At 36.7% G+C, this 13,245-nt stretch overlaps 1 protein-coding gene across 2 annotated transcripts in view; it reads left to right on the top strand.

Annotated features, from left to right (window-relative positions):
* Window positions 1-13,245, top strand: part of INPP4B (inositol polyphosphate-4-phosphatase type II B) — an 830,315-nt gene that overhangs the window by 279,082 nt on the left and 537,988 nt on the right. The gene's annotated exons all lie outside the window — the stretch shown is intronic.

Genomic DNA, 13,245 nt, shown 5'->3' with positions numbered 1-13,245 from the left:
ACCCTTAGGTTGAACCACCAGAGTGAGAAAGGGTGATGGGAATGATAGAGATTGGGTGAATGGGTCCTAAAAGTGACTTTTGTATCTTTCTTTCCCTTGGTGACATAATTTATGAATTATTTTTAAAGCTTTGGTATTTCTGCTTTAACTTATCTATAACTATTATCTTTAGATTTATCTATATTTTATCTTTTGGTATATTATTCTTATTTGGTTTCCCTTGTACAATTAAGGAAGTTAGAGGCATATATCAGGGAAAACTGTTGGTCATAATGTAGAAGTCCATGCTTAAGATCTTGATAGGTTGTACACTGTCAAGGTAAAAGACAGCTTTTCATAAAAATTTATTTATTTCCATTGTAAGAGCAGCTTATTTTGAGGGTTAGGAGATGACATTTCCAAAGAGTAAACACTTTTTTTCTGCCTTTTACTATTCTGGATAATTCCTCCTCTAGAATGTAGTTCTAATTGGTGAGAAATTTTTGCCTGCCTTGCTTGCTGCTATAGCTTCAGCACTAAGTAAGTGCCTGGTGAATATCAGAAGCTCAGTAAATATTTGTTAGGTAAACAAATTAGTCCCACCTGGGTACTGAGTGGAAATGTAACTGTATTACATGTGGACTACTGGGAAACCACAAATGATATCCAGCCTAGTTAAAAAGCATTAGAGTGCCCACTCTACAACTCAGTGGATTTGTAACAGTTATAAAAGGGCACAGTCAGGGATTAAATCTCTTAAATGTAACCTGGGCACATGCAATATGTAATTTTTCATCCAGCACCTTGAATTATTTGAGCCACTAGGCAGGTGATATACATAGTAGTAACCACAGGGTCAAGGGTGTAATGATAGAGCACAATTATCATAAGCTTCATTTTTGTAAGTATTGAATACGTCATGTTTGTACTAGTTCTGTTTTCATGCCAGATTTTCCAGGAAGATCTATGTTGAGGCAGGCATGAGTCCGAGGTAGATGATAGTTGCTAATAATAGTAATACTTGAGTGCTTTCAATATGCTATCTCTGTCCTAAGCATTGTACACTCGCTTTTTCTCTTAATACCGACAAAGACTCTGTGCATTGTGTATTCTGAACATTCTGCCTTCTTGATAAGGAAATAGGAACTAGGGGTGTTTGTGTTATTATTATATGTTTATGTCATTATTTGTTTCTGTGGAACTTTTGAATTCATAATATAGCAGCAATAGAAACATCAGAAAGAAAGTGAGGTGTGGTAGAAAAGTAGATGGTTGGTTGAAAACTTCGGTTTAGTTATTTAATCTTGGTCATCTCACAACCTACTCTGGGCCCATTAGTCTCATATGTTAAATAGAGTAGGTCTTAAAAAAAACATTGCTATAGTTCTTGTTTTGATTTTCTCCTTGAATGAATCCATCTATTGTTTCTGTCCAGTAGGAACTCTTATTCTCCTTTTTTCCTTATCTTTCTTTCTTTCTTCCTTCTTCTTCTTCTTCTTTTTTTTTTTTTCTCTTTATTTGGCCTCTCATCAGGATTCTGCTAAACTATGGGTCAAATGGGATTTGGGGCTGAATGGAGAGCCAAAATGATGTGGCTAACACTTCCTAAGGGAAACCATATTCCACAGTAAATTTCTCTTCCTGTGACCCCTCTCAGAGTTAAAGTTATTTCAGCCCAATTAAGGATTAACAAGGTTTTTGTTGGATAGCTTGAGGCTCTCAGTGCTAGCTGTCATTAAGGGAGTCTATGTTCCAGTTGCTACTAAATCTACATATTCATTCATTCATTCCTTCTTTCAGTCAGCCTGCAATGTAATATTTAATGAAGTCTCTATTTGAACTCAGTGCCATAGTGGGTCACAATGAGTGTCACATTCCTTATGTCCATGGAGCTATGCCACTGAAAGTAGGGAATTGTGTATAAACAAACAAACAAAAAAAGTGTATTAAGTGCTAAATGAGAAGCCTGTACTAGTTACTGTGAGGATATGAGAAAGCTTGAAGACTTTATCAATGAGAGGATATTTGAGTTGAATCCTGACAATTTTGAAAAGTACTCTCTTGACAAGTTGGTGATTTTCTGTCCCCAGTGACAGCACCACAGAAAATGACAGGAGAACATGGTACTTCAGGGAATATTCTCATTCTCTAAGCTTCAAGTAACTTTATCCAGTCAGGGTAAGGCTGAAAGACAGCGTTGAATGTCACAAGGGCCTGCTCATAATGTCCACATAAGAGATGAAAAATAACCACACAGGGGTCTCACGGAAGAAAGATCATACTAGGCTGGTGGCAAGTGGGAAAGCTTCGAGGAAGGGTGGGGTATGAACTGGAGCTTAAGTAAATGAAAGTCTAACAGAGTGTAGGTCAGGAAACACAGAAAATCAGAAGGCTGAAAAATATTCCAAGCTGGGAAATACAGAGTTCAGGGAGAGAACCAGCTCTCCAGATAAAGTTGGGGGACAGTGAGATGAGAAAGTTTAGCTGTAAACAGCTAGATCTAATGTTGGAAATGGATGAGTTCAGATTTTATAATCTCAGTCATATAATCTCAGTCATGTCTCCTAATACCTCTGAATTTTACTTTAGTCACCTGTAAGATAGGGATAATATCACTTTCCCTACCTGTTTAAAATAACCAGTTGAAATTATACATATAAAGGTATTCTGTAAATTGTAGAATTCTGTGCAAATAAATAGGTACATGCATAGCCAACAAGTTCTAAGTAAAAAGACATGAGAAAATTGGAGAATGCAGATTGTCAGTATAATTCAAGATGGGTTTGATGGGGAGAAGATTAAAGTCAAGAAAGCAGGTGGCCATGGCACTGGTCCACATGAGAGACTGCAGTCAGAAATCATTCGTGGCTTTCTTGAGCTAAACTTGATAGACATGTGATTTTAGCACAAGGAATCTACGATGGTGCACTGAATCCTCTAGAATGCCTCCTTTCACAACACTAATGTGATCCAAGTCAGAGTTAATAGCTGGAGAGTTTTTTAGAAGAATTATTTATTTATTTGAGAGAGAGGAAGCAAGCATGCATGCCTGAGTGAGCGGAGGAACAGAGGGAGAGGAAGAGGGAGAGAGAGAATCTCAAGCGGACTCCCCACTGACATTGAACCAGACACAGGGTTTGATCTCACAACCCTGATTATCATGACCTGAGTCCAAATCAAGAGTTGGACGCTTAGCTGACTGAGCCACACCGGTACCCTTAGTTGGAAATGTTTCAAAATTGGAATTTAAGAGTGAGAGAGTGACATACATACATACTTTTTTTTTTTTTTTTTTGCATAATAAGGTTGAGGAACAAGCCAGTGAAGATTACCCTTCTCTAACCAAGTGTATGACGGATTTTAAAAGCTTTTATCTTCAGGCCGAAATACCATGATAGCCTACCTCAGGAACAAAATTCTCCTCTGTCTGCTATACTGTCTTGAAGAACAAAGAATTGCTGCCTATCCTTGCCAGAAACAAGACATAAATGGATGTAGGGCCCTGGACATGAAGGGGAGGAAAGGTTTGTTAAAAGAAAGATGCAGGGCACCTGGGTGGCTCAGTGGGTTAAGTCTCTGCCTTCGGTTCAGATCACAGTCTCAGGGTCCTGGGATCGAGCTCCACTTCGGGCTCTCTGCTTGGTGGAGAGCCTGCTTCCCCCTTCTTCTCTGCTTGCTTGTGATCTGTCTCTTTCTCTGTCAAATAAATAAATAAAATATTTTTTTAAAGATTTTATTTATTTATTAGACAGACAGAGATTGCAAGTAGGCAGAGAGGCAGATAGAGAAAGAGGAGGAAGCAGGCTCCCTGCCTAGCATAGAGCCTGATGTGGGGCTTGATCCCAAGACCCTGGGATCATGACCTGAGATAAAAGCAGAGGCTTTAACCCACTGAGCCACCCAGGCACCCCAATAAATAAAATCTTAAAAAAAGAAAAGAAAAGAAAAGAAACAACTGAGTGGCACAAGATTCAAGCAAGAAGATTCAGGAGGAGTATTTTCTGTCAGTAAAAATAATGCACATGAGATATGTCCTGAGAGACTGGGTCATAGTGAAAGCTGCTCAGAGGGACACACCAACTGACTGTAAAGGTCATTTCTGGATCCCCATCCTCCTGAAAGTGCTCTGTGGGTTGGCATACACCACTTCGCCTAATACAACAATTAACTATTCTTCAGGTTTTTTACAGATGTGCTTGGCTGACCATCCTCAGGGGCCTCTCCTCACTTTTAGTCACTACCATGTCAATATGTAGTTCTCCACTGTAGAAAGCAAGAGGTTACAGAGAACAGTAAAAGGGACAAATAAAACTGACAGAAGACTGGATACTGGGGTTAGTATTTCCATTTCTCTTCCTCCTTAAGGAACTGGGAGTCTTTTGGTAAGGATGGCAATAGATGGAGACCATTGTGGGGTATGGAAAGCCACCTCTTGTGCAACCTACACAAAATCATCTGTTCTCCCCACCACTGTAATTCTTCAAAATACATATAAACATATACAAGCAAACATAAATATATTACACATAATATACTGTGCAAATGATTTGTATTAATTTGTATAACTTATGCATTATATAATTAATATATTTATATGTCATGCATTTATTAAATTATATATTTAATTATTTATATACATTAATTGTATATTATATAAATGTATAATAATGATGTATAATAGGATAATGTATGTCACAATACATATAATTTATAATTATACAATATAATTGTATAATAATATGTAACTATATATTTATTTACATTTTTTGAATACTTATTTACGTTTATCACCCTTTCAGTGAACATTTACTAAGTGCCAACCACAGGACTCACCAAACTGGAAGGCAAATATTATTCCGTCACATTTTATAATGGAGAAAAAAGAGATACAGGCAAAGGAAAAGGAAGACTCTAGTCTAAATTCAGAGAGTTAACAAGAGGGGGAGTTGGAATATTCTCACCTAGATAAAAATTTCCTTACTTTAAAAAAATCCCGAATCACTAAATTCTTGCTAATTTCTCTATGCATTCTAATCCTACAAGAAGAGGAGCAGAGAGTCCTCTTCTGTAAATGATAATCATATGCAGTTTGTCACTGACTTGTGCTTCTGCCAGAATAAAGTGTGGTTGTGAGAAGCAACATTGTATTTCAGTCTTTCCAACTTCCCACTAACTCCTCAGGATGGCTAAGAGCCTAAGTGCACTATTGCATCATAGCGTTAGTGTTAATTTCTCACTCCTTACTGGAGGAAACTTCAGTAGTGGAGACAGCCCAGAGTTTGTCTGCACAGCTATACTTGGCCCTCAGCCCTTCCCTGGAGATGCGGGGCAATGCCTCAGTGCCTCTTCGAATAAGGGAGGCAGCATCATTTCCTGAAAACTCCAGCATTGAGCAGAATGGTATAGTTTCATGACCCAGTTATATAGAGCTTTTAAGATCTAATTGAATTCAGCAACAGGACAGTATGACAGTCAATCTTCAAAGACAGGAAGAGCTTTGAAGAGAGAAGATAAAATTAAAAGGGCCTACTACTGGCAATCGAAGATGATGAAATCTTTATCATTAGCTATTTCTGAAGCAATAATAGATAACTTAAGAATGTAGAAAATGGCTAAATATTTCTAAATTTAGTTTAATAGTCCTGGTATAAACCAGAAAAGCAATTAATTCATTAATTCACTCATTTATTCAATTAGTGAATTTTTACTGAATGCTTTTTATATACCAGACATGGTTAACCACTGTTTTTCACCATAGCCTTTAAAAATACCATTTGGCTAAAATATAGGTCTGTGTTTTCTTTAACTGCCGTTTTTTTGTTTTTTGTTTTTTTTTAAGCCAGAATAGTCTGATTCTAATTTACTGTCTACCATTCCCTTGCCAAGACTGTCAAAGTATCATTTTACTTAATACCATGGCTGTTATTAAAACTTTTTCATATTTGGGCTGATGTTTTCAATCTCTAGAAAGATGTGAAGCTATCATTTTCTTTTTGCAGGGGCATGATTATGTTGTTTATATAAGAATTTATAAAGACTGAGCACATGGTAAGAATGGAGTATTGTTATTAAAAAGACTTACTATTGGTCTATTTTAAACATAAATGTTAACCAGCCCATGTGAATAAAGTTAGCTATTCTATTTACATAACTAATTCAAATATTGCTCCAGTTAGCCAGATGGATGGGGGTGAGAGGTCAAGATGGGAGATCCAGACAAACAATTAGAGGGATGAAGATAGGGAAGAAATGAGGAAGATTAGAGCTGGGTGGATTTGAAGATTTTTTGGATGCCTAAGGCCTCCAACTAGGGTTACCAAGGCCTCTCTTTCCTTTCCCCTCTACCACTTTTCTCACTTTGCACTCTCCCATTTCTGGGAGATAGCAAAGGATTGAGTGAGGACTTCTGGAAATCTTTGGGTAGGTGGGGTGGAATGAGCCAAGAAAAAATTCAATGGAAGCCGGATAAAAAAATAGGAAGGTCATCATAAGATACAACTTTAGAATAAGAGAGACTATCTGATGAGAGACTTTCGGTTGTTGTGGGTTGGAAGAGGATAGATCTTCCTTCATGGGTGGGTGTGTGTTGGGATGTAGGAGAGAGGAAAGAGGCCTGAAATGAGGGAGAAGGAAGTGCAATTCATTAGCAGGGCACAAGTGCTGTGGATATGATACAGGTGATAAAATCTGTGATCAAGGGTTCACCTGAGTTCTGTAAAAGGACTAATATGCAAAAATGTCAAAATGCCTTAAATCGTTAAATCATTGCTAATACATTTTCTTTTCTTCTTTTAAATTGACTTTAAAATGGCTTTAGCCGTAGAGCATCTTCTTTTTTTTTTTTTTTTTAATTTTTTATTTTTTATAAACATATATTTTTATCCCCAGGGGTACAGGTCTGTGAATCACCAGGTTTACACACTTCACAGCACTCACCAAATCACATACCCTCCCCAATGTCCATAATCCCACCCCCTTCTCCCAAACCCCCTCCCCCCAGCAACCCTCAGTTTGTTTTGTGAGATTAAGAGTCACTTATGGTTTGTCTCCCTCCCAATCCCATCTTGTTTCATTTATTCTTCTTCTACCCACTTAAGCCTCCATGTTGCATCACCACTTCCTCATATCAGGGAGATCATATGATAGTTGTCTTTCTCTGCTTGACTTATTTCGCTAAGCATGATACGCTCTAGTTCCATCCATGTTGTTGCAAATGGCAAGATTTCATTTCTTTTGATGGCTGCATAGTATTCCATTGTGTATATATACCACATCATGGCGGAGAAGTAGCAAGCTGAGACTGCTTCAGCGTAGAGCATCTTCTTAACGTTAGGTTTCCTGCCAAGTTCAGAATCAATGCGGATACTGCTTTCATGGTGCTTATAGTCTATTGTAGGGTACTGAGTCTTTCCCCCATTTGAATTAGCTGAAAATTATGCCAACCAAAATTTCAGTTTGTATTTTATCCCTCTCCCCAAATTATAACACTTAAAGCAATGTTAGCCCTATTACTTCCTAATTTAAAAAATTGCAGTAAAATATTTCTTAATTTTTCAAAATGCACTGAAAATTTTCAGTGGATAAAGGAACAGGTATGATGAGGGCTCTAAGTTAATTTTCAGATGAGGATCTGGGAATTTTTTTTTTTTTTTAAGATTTACCTATTTGAAAGAGAGAGAGTACATGCATGTGAGCAGAGAGAGAGGCAGAAGGAGAGGGAAGAGAGAATCCCAAGCAGACTCCCTGATGATCATGAAACCCAACTTGGGGCTCACTTCCAGGACCCCAAGATTATGACTTGAGCTGAAATCAAGAATTGAATGAGCTGAAATCAAGAATTGGATGCCTGGGGCACCTGGGTGGCTCAGTGGGTTAAAGCCTCTGCCTTCCGCTCAGGTCATGATCCCAGCCAGGGTCCTGGGATTGAGCCCCGCATCAGGCTTTCTTCTCCGCAGGGAGCCTGCGTCCTCCTCTTTCTCTCTGCCTGCCTCCCTGCCTACTTGTGATCTCTGTCTGTCAAATAAATAAATAAAATCTTAAAAAAAAAAAAAAGAGTTGGATGCCTAACAAACTGAGCCTCCTAGATGCCCTGAAATGAGTATGCAGGGATGTTTTGTTTTGTTTTATTTTGTTTTTAAGAGAAAGAGGGAAAAAAAAAAAAGTCTGGGACCCCTGGGATGCTTTTGTTTAGCAAAAGAACATATTATTAATGTCACTGAAAATCAGTTCAGTGTTTGGCATGAAACAAATACATAAAGAAGCAATTTTCTTTTGTTTTGTTTTCCTGTTCTTTCATGGACACTGAAAGATGATTTGACTTATTTAGCATATACTGTAGTTCTCTATAGGGAGGCACAAACTAATTTTTTCTTAGTTTTATTTATTTCCTGCTTTTTCCTACATGTTTTTTTAATGAGAGGGTCTTAATGCTTCCTGAACCTAGTTAGTCATCTAAAACAATAAATCATATTTTGTAGGCAGAGGGAAGAAAAATAAAGTTTATTTTTTTACTGACCTATATATTTCCTATATACAGAAAATTTATGTATGAGAGGCAGTATTTGTATATATATATATATGCATATATATATATATGTTTATATTTAGTGGCTCTAATTACTGTATTCTTTATCAGTGGTGAGAGGAAAACATCATCTTTTCTTTTGTGTCCTCCTGTGTTTTATATAAAAGCTTTGCAGGAAAGAAAGCACATATTTCTTGAACTACAGAATACCAGGATGTAAATGTGGATCTCAGTATTAACTTTGAATTTAATCTTAAAATATAATCCTCACTTTTAAAGAGTTACCCATATTTGGAGAGATTTTTATGACTGTGTAGTAAGAAAGAAGACAGTCATCAGCACAGTGTTAAGAACAGAGATCCTGTTATAGATCGCCTGAGTTTCAATCCTGGTTCTTTAACTTTGTTCCTCCTATCTGTAAAATAGGCATGCTCATGTTAAAAGGTTAGGCAAACTGAATGATTTGATATTTATAAAGCACTTAGAACAGTTTATCACATAGCACTATGTGGCTGTTGATAAGGAAAAGTAAATAAGTCAGTTCTTGATGGGTTGGAAACACAGTAAATCATACAAAGGACTAGGTATAAAACAATAATAACCCATGTTCATCTGCATTGGTGAATACTTCTGCATGTTCATTTGCTGGTTATAATTGTGTGCCTTTCCCTGATAGTATGGGCCCTTTGTACTTCTTAGATGATGATGATTGTTGTCCCGGAAACTTCTGTTTCTACTCTTTTTTTTTTTTTTTTTTTTTTGCTGCATATTATAAAACCCAAATACGGCAGATGGTTTACAATGCCACATAAGAAGGAATTTTTTCCAATTGTGTTTCCCAGGCAAGCAGCTCTGCTCTGATGGGAATAAATAATTATGGCACTGTTATGAAGTTGATACTGTCTGTTTCAAAAGGCTATAGAATTGAACAAACACTGGCCAGAATTGTCCTTCAGTTTTTGCAAATATAAGGTCAAAATAGAAATGAATAAAGGAAGATCAGTAGTCTTCCCTTTCCATCTGGCTCTCCAGTGGCCATCTAGAATTTATTAGACAGAGAAACAGAATGTATATGTGTATAAAATCCTGTGTAATTCAAAAATACTCTTTCTTATTCGTATGCATATACAGACTAAAAATGTGGGTGGAATGTTTAAATCATTAATTTACTATCTCATTCATCTAAAATTTTTTAGGAGAAAAATCACAACTTAATTTATATTTAGCTTCTATTTTCTGCAAAATAGTTACATTTGAAAAGGTCAGGACAACTGACCTATAAGTATTAATAATCCTTTTGCAATTACGAAAATAATTTGTTCCATATTCCTATAAAATGTTTCCCAAACTTACTGGATTATTACCTACTGAGAAGTTCAAAAGTATCTATTTGATATTTTTTCCAACTGAGAAGCAGTTTTGCCTCAATTCCTTGATAGTGCTGAGTTGTATATTGAAGTGTGTCCTATCAAATAATACCTTCAGTAGCTGTTAAGTATATCTATGATTTCCTAACAAGATTAATAATGTATTTCTTTTCTCTTAATGTAGGGGTGATGGGAAAGAAACCATTGTTTTTTGAGAGTTGTCACTTTTGAGTATTTTTGGGAAAAACCCACAAAGTACCCCATGTTCATCAACTTCTTTGGGATGCTTAGAAATTCACATGATATTAAGGAGAGAGAGAAAGGAAGTGATGATGACCTCACTGAAATCCAAAAGGCACGTCCTTTCTTTATTTCTCCATTTAGTTATTGCTTAGACATTTATAAATCCCGTTTTTATGTGAGGGAAACTGGAAGAGTTTCCCATAAGCAAGCTGACTCCAGGGTGATTCAAGCATTCAGGTAGTGCTGGGGCAGACTTTGGACCTTGGTGAGTCACCAGAAGTAATGAAGGTTCAGATCCTGAAAGTAAGGCTGGAGCCGAGAACTGACTTGAAAATGCAAGAAACAACTTGAGAAAAACAACTTTCTTGGTAAGATCAGACTGCTTTTTCCCCTATAACTTATAGATCTACCCAACAGTAAATAGAAAAAGAAAAGAAAGGGAAAAGAAAAATCAAAACCGAATTAAAATCAGAGCCAATGAATGTAGGAAAGAAAGCTTGGCTTTGAGCATACAGACTTCTGTTTTAGCTCCGGAACTATAATCCTTTAATTGAAGCTTTGCTCTGTCCCTAAGCATTCAACTGTTACTAACAAATTTCACAAAGTGTCTATTTTGAAAACACGGTTTGTTTAGGCAAGCAGTGTCTTAAGTAAATTTGTGTTTTAATTGCAAGAAGGTAGAATATGATTTGAGAGTACCTGAATTAGAAATGTTTTTTATTCCTTTTCAGGAGCATAAATAAATAAACAGGAATAATGAAAAACCTTCCTTAGAGTATGTAATGAGCTGTGGTTAGAGAAGAGTTTAAAAATGATTACTTTGTGGTAATTTAAGACAAGCACTGTGGTAATGTTAGGGATATGCCTTTCTATGTGTATGTACTTTGCCCAGTGTGCATGAATTTACTTCATCGTTCTTACAGGTCCTAGAAATTTGGGGGGGGGGACTATATTTTAATGAGAATCACATTATGTGTGATTTCAGCATATATTCATTCATTCAACCTTTGAATGCATTAACTAGAATGAAGAGATTTTTCTCATTCATTTTTACCCTTTCTACTGAGAATAGGAGTACCTCATCATCTCCCTTTGGGAAGGCTGGAGGGGCAGATTTTGGGCTTACCACCACCTCTTCCTACTACCGGGAGCAAATGGCTGGAAAAATAACAAGTAGTTCATTACCAGCAACTTCTGTCTCTCTTATTTTTTGTTGAGGCTAAGCTGTCACTTAAAACCCAGTGGGTTGAACAATGGGGTCTTCTGCCCACCCTCAGAGCTGATCTCAGTCATGTTGCTGTACGGAGGTTTAAATGTATTCAAAGGATGATTCTTTTTTTTTTTTTTTTTTTTTTTCAGGATGTAACAGTTTTGCCAATTTGTATAGGGAATTGAAACCTAAAACTCCAGTTCCCATCTGCTCTTAACATTGGCTGAGAAACCTAGTGCAAATGAAATTACCTACACCAGTGTCTTTTCCTTCTAACCTATATATGCATATTTGAATGTGCAGGATCAGATACATGTAAAATGATTGCACTGAAAATACTGATCTCTGAGACTGACTAGGCTCTGACAGTCAATCAGGTGACTGTTTGAAAGCCCGGGACTGCTCTTACTTGAAACTAAGGAACATGGACTTTACTGCTAGATAAAGCACAGTGGAACTCAGAGATAAAAGGGGAACTTCACTTTCTCTTTTACGTTTTTTACGAGTTGCTTATAATTTTGCACATATATGTAATTGTACGTGCACTTAGAAACTGACATTTGCTGAAGCTTGCAGCTCTTGTTAATCGCTTGCAGAGTCTCCATATACATTGAACTTCATGTAGGCCATAGAAATCTCTCCCTCCCTTCCTTCCTCCCTCTGTTCCTTTCTTTTCTTCTTTCTTTCTCCATAGAAATTTCTGAACTTAGAAGATTTGGGTTTAAGTACTGATTCTGCTTCTTACTGGCCTTGTAGCACTGCAAGTTACATGTTCTCTTCAAGCTCAGTTTCTTAATGGAAAATGCAATCATTCTCTTTCCCAGACTGGAGACAGACCTTTCCTGCTGCCTGCTCAGTGTAGTAAACAGAGATCTTCCTTTCACTGCTTCTGCAGACCCTTCACATTCAATGAGTGCAAAAATCATTTTGAGTCTTCTTCATATCATTTCTCAGCTTACTCTCCACCGTTTCTGTGGCCATTACTCTTGTTGAGGTTATTGTGACAGTGCACTTGAAATAACATATCAGATTCCTAAGAGGCACAAATACCTTCTATAGCATTTATGTATACCCTTGATTTTGTATTTTATTATCTGCAGCCAGTTTAATCTCTTAAGGCATGACTCTCATCCTATAATTTTTTTCTTAAACCTCTTTAAATGGATTTGTTTGTGAAAAGAATGAAGGCCAAACCGGAAGTGCTTCTAACACATGCGTGTACCCTCATGTGTCTAATATTAGCTTGATTAGGCTCTGACAATCAATTCATTTTCTCTGACACTTCCTCAACATTTAAATAAAGGCTCTGCATTTTTGTCAAAGATACCAGAAACTAAGATTATGAACGTCTCAGCATATCATTTCAGAAGTCATTTGATGTTTATTTGTTCCTTTACTAAAAATGGTAACTTGGTGAAGGTGATGGCTGCTGGGTTTCTCCACTGCAAAGTTGCTATATTTCTTTGGGCACAGTAAGGATCTTATGAAGACATAATTTGAGAATACTTAAGTATCTTGTTATTTATTACACTTTCACCACTAATTTTAGCATCCACTGATGTTTTCTGTCTGAAACAATTATTACTGTGGTGTTTGCCAATTTTGATTTTCAATTTCAGTCATTCCTTCATCTATAGAAACTAGTTGGAAATATATGGTAAGGAAGAGTTTATGCTTTTCTATATTTATCCATTGATTTTTTCTTTCTTTCATTATTTATATTGTAAGTACAAATGAATTCCTTAGATTATAATCTGTCAAATCATTATTTATTTTCTTGTTCAGTTTTCCCAGATTTGGCCTTTGGGAGTTCCCTTCAGGTTGGCTCCTATATATTTTTCAAATGTGTCCATCCTTCTCCACCTTTTAAATTACTTCCATATATTCTGAGACCATAAGATATTTCAGGCTCATCTTGTACT

This window comes from Mustela putorius, unplaced genomic scaffold (assembly GCF_011764305.1).
Source record: "Mustela putorius furo isolate JIRA1106 unplaced genomic scaffold, ASM1176430v1.1 tig00000083_pilon_pilon_pilon, whole genome shotgun sequence".
Taxonomy (NCBI): Eukaryota; Metazoa; Chordata; class Mammalia; order Carnivora; family Mustelidae; genus Mustela; species Mustela putorius.
The sequence above is the reverse complement of the archived record's forward strand: the minus strand, read 5'-3'. Positions and strand labels throughout refer to the sequence as shown.